Source organism: Notothenia coriiceps, unplaced genomic scaffold (genome assembly GCF_000735185.1).
Source record: "Notothenia coriiceps isolate Sejong01 unplaced genomic scaffold, NC01 NC01_scaffold00038055, whole genome shotgun sequence".
In the NCBI taxonomy this organism is placed as follows: Eukaryota; Metazoa; Chordata; class Actinopteri; order Perciformes; family Nototheniidae; genus Notothenia; species Notothenia coriiceps.
In genome coordinates, this window is record NW_011370756.1 from 13,680 (window position 1) to 22,410 (window position 8,731).

Genomic DNA, 8,731 nt, shown 5'->3' on the forward strand with positions numbered 1-8,731 from the left:
TCAACCTTGACAAGAGTGAACTGCATTTCCTTCCGGGAAAAGATTGTCCCACTCTTGACCTAACAATCAACATCGGCACCTCTATTGTTTCTCATACTGCAAGGAATCTGGGTGTGACCCTAGATAACAAACTGTCCTTCACTGTAAACATCACTGCTACAACCCGCTGCTACAACCCGTGGCTGCAGATACACTCTTTACAACATGAGGAGGATACGTCCCCACCTGACCCAGAAAAAGACGCAGGTTCTGGCCCAGGCTCTCCTCATCTCACGCCTAGACTACTGCAGATCCCTCCTGGTCTAGCTGCATGTGCCATCCGACCTCTGCAGCTCATCCAGAATGCAGCGGCTCGTCTGGTCTTCAACCTTCCTAAATTCTCCCACACCACTCCGCTCCTCCGCTCCCTTCACTGGCTTCCGGTAACTGCTAGAATCCACTTCAAGACAATGGTACTTGCGTACCATGCTGCGAATGGATCTGGCCCTTCCTACATCCAGGACATGGTTAAACCATACACCCCAGCACGTGCACTCCGCTCTGCATCAGCCAAACGGCTCGCTGCACCCTCGCTGCGAGGGGGACCCAAGTTCCCGTGGGTTTGCTATCCTGGCTCCAAAATGGTGGAATGAGCTCCCCATTGAAATCAGGACAGCAGAAAGCTTACACATCTTCCGGCGCAGACTGAAAATTCATCTCTTTTGACTCCACTTCGAGAGATAGAATTACTAACAAAGAACTGCTAACAGAGCACCTATATACTAATAAAGGACTGGCTTATCTATAGCCAGTTGAGTAGCACTTGAAATGTTTTGGCTCTATGAAACCTATATGATTCTGTTTTCTTCAAGTTTGTATCTTGTTGGTCGAACGCACTTATTGTAAGTCGCTTTGGATAAAAGCGTCAGCTAAATGCAATGTAATGTAATGTCAACTGACCTGACCTGACCTGACATGGAAGTGAGGATGTGGTGTTTTGGTCTCCACCAACTATTAAGCCTGCATGCAAGGGTCAAATTAGTGATGGGGGGTTAGCTGGCATCGCATGACTGCTAGCCAAATAAACTGCTAGCTTGTTTCCTGTCGACTGAGAAGCTATAAACGGCAATCTTTTGGCAATTTGTTGAATAATTATGTGTGGGTTTGTCCCTACAACCAGCCCCTTTCATGGGTTTTATTTCATCAATCTTTTTACTTTAGCAAGAGTTGGAGTCTATGCTCATACTAGTGACTCTGTGAAGCTAGCTACAAGTCGAATGATTACAATTCATCTTGAGGAAAGCACAAACATTTAGAGAATATCAATAGAAATCCATTTAAGACTATTAAGACTATTCTAAATTAAAATCACGTTACCCTGATGTTGGCCCGAGAAGAAAAATCAGGTGATCACGCGATAGGGTTACAGCTGTCATTCTTTTCACTTAGTAAGAAAAAAAAAAGGTTGGTTGACAGACCTTGAAGATCAGAATTCCACACCTTCTTATATTTTGAACTCCAGTCAAGAGCTCCATTAGCTCTGCAGGCTACAATAAGAAAACACTAGAGAGAGAGGAGCTGAGATGATGAAAGGCTGTCTTTGGCAAAAATTGTCGAAAAATTGCCCATTTACTTTCTTCCACCTTTTGGGTGTCTAAATGGACTTTGATTCAGTAATCAGTGCACTGTTGCCTGGCGGACACTAGAGGGCAGAGTGAGCGCAGGGAACAGGCCGGGCGTCTCAACGGGGAGCAGCCTGGCTGGAGGAGTGATAAGAAGTCCTTTCACGTAGCATGGGCTGCAGTGAATGTGTGTTATTTCTCTGAGGGCATCAGGAACTTCTACAAAGTGTGAGCAGGTCAGCAGGAGGGCAGGGTCTCACTGCATGTTTCCTCCTGTCCATAAGGTGCAGAAACCACGAAGAAATAACACTGTTATAGCATAAAACAGGTTTAATGTGAGCATCAAGGCTGTCCAAGCTGTGCTAAATGAGTCACATGAGCTCAACTCTCACTAGCCTCAAACAATGAACGCTACCTGAGCAGCCGGGGAGGAGAACAACCCCCCCACAAATGTGTTACATTTGAAGAATGAGAGAAAACTTCAAAAATCCCTGAGCAATTAACCAATCACAGTCCAGCAGGACAGTGTGACAGAGTGCACACATCATTGGTGGACAGGCGCGCATCCGTTATGCTTTCAGTGGGGCGAGATCTAAATTAGAGAGCCAATTAACTCTGCTAATAGCCCTCTCCTATTTAATCTGTAAAACAATGGGGATTGAAGAAGAAGCTTTTACAATATCCTCTTTCTGCCACGATTCTGAGGGTCTGCGTTTGCCTCCTTGTTTTCACTTCAATTAGCCCAGTGCTTTCTATGATTAAGTACCTATAATTATTTTTCAATTAAGGCTTTGATCTGGTGTGTACTGTATACAGCTCCTCGGCGTGCCGGGAAGAATAAGGATGAAACAGTACATTTGTTCCCTTCTGTGTTGTGTTGATGAGGGTGCAAGTGAGATTAAGCTGCAGGAGAGCTGCACACACACAAACTTCAACAACAATTCTCATTCCAGCAGCAAACTTTATTTGTTCTCCTCAGCTCGTCTGAGTTACTCATGGTCAATGAATCAGTGATGGTGATAGAAAAAAGCTCTTGTGTCCTGGCTTGCCATGTAACTACATTTTCATTACTATTCTCTCCTGTTTAATATGTATTTTCTAAGATGAACAGCCATGATCATATGTCACAATGTGCAGCCTGAAAAGGTGGAGAGTCCCATCAGTAAACTCTATGCAAGGTTTGTCAAGTTGGTGGAGATGTTTCTTCATTTGCAAGTGTTGGTGTTTTTATATTTCCATCGTTTTTTAAGTGCATTGTTTCTCCTAATGGAAATGCTTTGGGCCGCTGTAACGTGTGTGCAGCTGTCAGCCACTGTATGAAGCTAAGAAGGCAGCAGCACAAAGAAAAACAGATAGTTACAGAAATTAAGTATATGGAATTTATAATTCAAAATAAAAATAAATCAAATTAAGCTTCGTAAACAGTTACATCTCAAAACATTTACATTTTAAGGAATCCTCTATTCCTTTAATTTTGTATTTTAAAGCTTCATCAAGAATAGTTCACTGTTCAGTTTCAAATCATTCCGCAACATATTCCATGTCTCATTGTGTAAATCCTTCAATCCTCTTTCTAGATGTTCTATAGGTATTTGTGACAGAAAGCATAAAGAAGCCCAGAAAAGACAAATGGTGTCTGGCCATTTTCTTTATGATGAAGATACACACATAGTTTTAAATAAATGTACATTAAAGGAACACATTTTATCTACTTGAAGTGATTTAAATGTTGAATCATTTGCAAAAAACATTGATATGTTAACTACTTACTATACAACTGTACTAATAGTATAAAATGACAGTTACCACATTGCACATTTTAGAAAGTGTTTTCAGGATGCCAAGTAACTCGCCTACAGCTGTCAGATCAAATGAAAGTTAAGTGAAAGCTTCCCTACTGTATTTAGTAGGTATTAGTGTGGTAGAGTTCAAGCTTATGTTGCATGACATGCATTGAGACTGTAATGTTTGTAAAGTGTTCAGCTTGTACTTTGTCAATACACATAGTTTCTTTTATTTTGCATATTAACTGGCTAATGTGCCATTTTATCTGTGTTTTAAAGCTGTATTTTGTCTGCCTGTATTGTCTATGTTTTATCTGTTATAACCTTGATTCATGTTGCCCTACTTGGCCAGGTCACTCTTGTAAAAGAGATTTGAATCTCAATGAGTTATTTACCTGGTTAAATAAAGGATATATATCTAATAATACTTACAGGTTATTATAATTCCTCTGTTTACATACCTGACCTGGAAGGTAGATCAGACGCGCCGTAAAATTACAGTCTGGGTTAATTATCTGTAAAGCTGTGAGGATTAGAGGAATTCACAATAACAGTGGTGGAGAGGTACAACATGCTTTATAGTGGGGAGGCCTAGGATCTCATTTTTACTTAGTGGTATGGCTTTACTTGACTTAACACGTTTTTTTGTTTCAAGGGTCCATAAAATCAACTGAAGTGTTTTTTATCTCCATTTCCAATTATATTTAGTTTCCTGAATTCGGACCAAACACACACACACCAAAAGAAACAAACTGTCCAAACCCTTGTTGTATTATTCAGTTGGCTCTGGGCTCCCTTTGTATTTTGTCATTTGACTCGGTCTTGCTTTGTTTAATAGTTTTTTGTCTGTATATGTGACAATGTTCTTGTAATTACTTAATCGCTCTATAAAAATAAATAAGAAATGTGTTTTAACTTCCCTATATGGCAAAAAAAACAAAAATTCATTGACAAAGGACGGTGCTGGAAAGTTTACTTCCAAATATTATTCATAAAAGAAAAGAATACCAATTAAGATTCAGACCGAACCCTCCTGCAAATCCTATTAAAAGTTTTCATCCAAAAAAGAACATTCCTTACATTTGTGAGTGTGTCCCGTCCACTTCCTGTATTTGAAACGTGCACTGTCCTACAGCTGGCTGCCGGTGAGAAGCAGAAATCCATTGAGAGGCTAGTAATTAACTCCTTTACTGTAATTAAAACACTGGAGTCTCTTAAGGGTGTCAGGCTCCTAATGAGTTGTGACATTTTAGAATTTCCACGTACCCTAAACTGTACTGTCCCTGCACAGGAAGTGTTCACAGCGGGGCGAGGAAGAAGAGAAAGAGAGCGGAAGAAAGAGCAAGATGGGACGCTTTCACTGCCCTATCAGGGTAGAGAGAGGAGGAAATAATGAAATATCAGGTCTTTGTGAAAAATATAAAAATACAAATGGGGAGTGCAGGTAGCAGTGTGGTTGGGAGAAGGAGGGGGGGTAGGAATTGTGTCTGAAACATTTTGTATGACCTCCTCCCTTGCCCATCCATCAGGCAGGCTGGCTCATTATTCTAACTAGCCACTTCTTTTCTTCTGTTGCGGGACGCCATCAGCTGCAATCTGCATGCCAATTATCGGCCAGACCCCCTGATACCCCTGCACGGAAAATGATCTGTCAAGAAAAAAAAAAAGGAGAACGAAAAGCGAGAAGGCTCGTGCACTGTAGCCCCAATCTCTTCAACCCCCCCGTCTCCCCCCTTTTTACACTCTATTCCTCTCTCTCCGCTTCCCTGTACAGCAGTGACAGGGCTTCCTAGAAAATTAATCTATGGAAAGAGAAGAAAAAAATTATAAATGTAGCTATTCTTCCACTCCGGCCGCTCAGTTCTCTGGGCTCCGGAGGGCAGGGGAAGTGGAGTTTGTGATAATTGCCAGGGAGAGGTGGGCGATAACAAAGGGACACTCTTCCCCTGAATGTTACACTGAGGGCAAGAGGAGCGGTCATGAAGCAACCATCATGCTGTTCACGCTCCCAGGTATGCTCCCTTTTTTCCCTTTCATTCCCATCTATTCCATCATCAAATTACAGATGAGATGAGCTGCCACTCCTGATCACGCTCCTGATCTCTTAACTGTGCTGATGGCAGCGCCAGGAATAAAGAAATCTGATGTCAGCGGGCCATCTGGTAATCGCTGTAACCTCATGAACTGTGCCTGATGATCATAAACAAAGCCTGAATACATTTTAAAGTCACAGTCCACCATTGGATAAGTCTCACCTCACTTGGTTACGGTTGCTAAGCCTGTCATCCTTTCAGGTCTTGCACAAATTCTATGTATGTAACTGCTTTGGTCTTGAACTTGCACACAAACATTTCATTGTATGTTGATATTCAAAATGATTAATATTTGCATGTATGATTAACCTAATTGTTTGTATATAATGTTATTTCATTCTTTTTGTTGTATCCTTACCTGTGCTATCCTGTGTTTCAATATGTTTCCTGTTGCTGCTTTAACACATTTTCCCTAAAGGAATCAATAAAGGTTTATCTCATCTTATGGTATGTCGTTTGCAGTGATAAAAGTATACCACTCGAAAATGTGAGGCTTTTTTTAAACAATGGGTCCTTGATTTCAGATTTAGATAACAGGTGGCTTTTCTTATTTCACAACTACAGCCGATTCACTTAAAACAGAAGTCTTCACTCAACTCAAACTCCATTCTAGAATCTAAAGTTGCTATAAAATAGGTAGATAGATAGATAGATAGATAGATAGATGGATAGATAGGTACTTTTTTGATCCCAATTTGGGAAATGTTTGCGTTGCAGCAGCATAAAAAACACAAGGCAACAAGAGAAATTAAGACACACAAAATAAACAGTCCAAAACATTTCAGAAATATAATTAAAATAGAATAAAAATGGCAAATTAGCTGGCACATTTGGACTTCTGAGTGGATCAAGCAATCTAACAATGGGATATAACAACATATACAAAGTTACTGTTTGCTGTCTAAATCCCTGTTACAAGACAATACATCTGTGTGAATGACAACTGAGGAAAAAAACCACAAAGCCAACGAGATCCAGCAGAGAGAGGAAAGGCAGTAAATCCATGAGAAGAACAGTCACTCGACAGAAGCAGCGGAGAATTGGGTTTGCTCTGTCTGCCTTTGTGGTGCATGTGTGTGAGCTTTGATTAAAGACAGAAGATTCTTTAAGCACATTAGGGCCATTTTGTCCAATTGTTTCACGCCCTCTTCCATATCCACCCCCACAAAAGATACAGACTGCAGCACAAAGCGATGCTCACCCTCTTTACTCTGCTCTATCACACTAAACAGGCCCAGTGCAGGCACAAACAGGCAAGGACCAGATGAATTATGCTCTTGTGGAGTACTAGTAGCAGCAGCAGCAGCAGCGTCAGTGTCTTATCACTCTGAGGGCAGATGAAGAATTGACACACAAAGGCAAAGGAAACAAAATGCACCATGTAGTCTCTTGTTTGGAGCCAAACAATAATATATGTATGTAAGAAACAGTCAGGAATCCAACGTGCATATCAGATGGTGAATTGTCACAAAGGACAATTGCAATATCTTGTTAATACTGTGGTTTGCAGCAGCAATGATAGGTTCAATATTTGATACGGTTGTAGTGAAAGAGACCCACTTCTGTAGCCTGCAGTGCACTCGTGTAAAATCTGTGCAGCCTAAAACAGCACATGAATTTCATTTGCAATCATCCCCTAAATTCAAAGTCGCAAGGTCTGACTCGGAAATGCAGCGAACAAAACTGCATTTCAATATTCACAGAGAAGAGGAAAATGACTCTGTTAGCATACTCAGTAAGAGAGCTGAACCCAGGCCAGCCAGCCAACATACCCTAGAGTAATAATTAAGAATCCTGTCGCTGAGTTGTCAGTAGTCAATTACACCTCCTGTTCACTCGGGCGCACAATCTGACTGCAAGCAATGCGAAGACACTGGAGCTGTCATCAGAGATGGAAAAAGAAGGAAAATGACTGAAATGAAGATTACTGTGGAGTGGGGATTTTGAGCGGGGTTTAACAGTCTCTGTCAGGAGGTGAGAGCTGAATGCGAGTGACCAAACGCCCTCCCAAACATGAAACCATTATTGCCGATTACACAGAACGGGGACTTTGGTGGTGCATTAATTGAAGCTTTGGCTTGCATCAGTTTCCAATTACTTTTATGCTAGCCTACGGTTAATGCGGTGACAATGGATGGTAGCAACACGCTCCACAGACGGAGGACTGGGTATGAGAGTGAGGGAGGTTCTTGTTGTCATTGAGTGTGAATACAGTCAGATGTGAGAGGCACGACTATGGAATATTCAACAAACAGAACTGGTTCAGGCCAGACACTAACAGCTATATACATGATGACAATGGGTCATAATCCTACGGGACATATCCAGTTACAAATGACAAATGTTCAATAGGCATCTCAAACCAGTTGCATCAGCTGGTTCTAACTTAAGTGATGATTTACAAATACCACTAATACTACTACCACTAATTCACGAAATGAAAATGAGTTATACCTAGAGAAGTTATTAGTTATTAGGAGGTTATGTTTTTTTCTTCAGTTTGTTGGATTTGTTTGAGTGTTGGCAGGATTAGCCAAAGAATACAGAGCCAATTGTCATGAATCTCTCATGATACACACACATTTTTTCCAACCCAGTTTCATGGCATTTCGTGTTATAGTCACGACATTTAATCTATTGATTCGTGTTCACCAACACGATTTTCCCCTTTTTGTCGAGTCACACAGAACGTTTTTAAAAGCAATGTATTTCTATTGGTAGTATGTTTCGTTCCCGCAGCACGTCTTTTTGTCCGTTCGGGTCTTGGAAGACCGGAAGCTGTGGGGTTCATAAAAACATGTTTTACTCAATATCAAGATTATTGTTTTTATTTTAAATCGTATAATGTCGGACTTTTTTTGTCGTCCGCGAGGAAAATAAATGGGGCTCAGAGCCTCAGAATACTGAAATCTGTATTTTTTTAAATCTTTTTTTCCTTCTAATTTGTTATTCTTTTCTAAATAAGACACTGTTATTTACTCACCAATAACACACAATTATCCTTGTTTTTATTTATTTGTTTAATTCCATAATCTCTGGCTTTTTTGGCGTCCGTCAGGAACTGAATTTCAAAATAAAAATAACCGGAAACAGACGTAGGCATTTCGAGTGATTACCCAAGATCCTCAGCTATGGTTTAAGCTCACTGATTGGATGTTTTAGCCGCAATGCATGCTGGGATTTGGTGTTTATATGATATGAAATCGGAAAAACTTTTTTTTTTAATAAAATAATACTTAATTCCGAGTGTTCT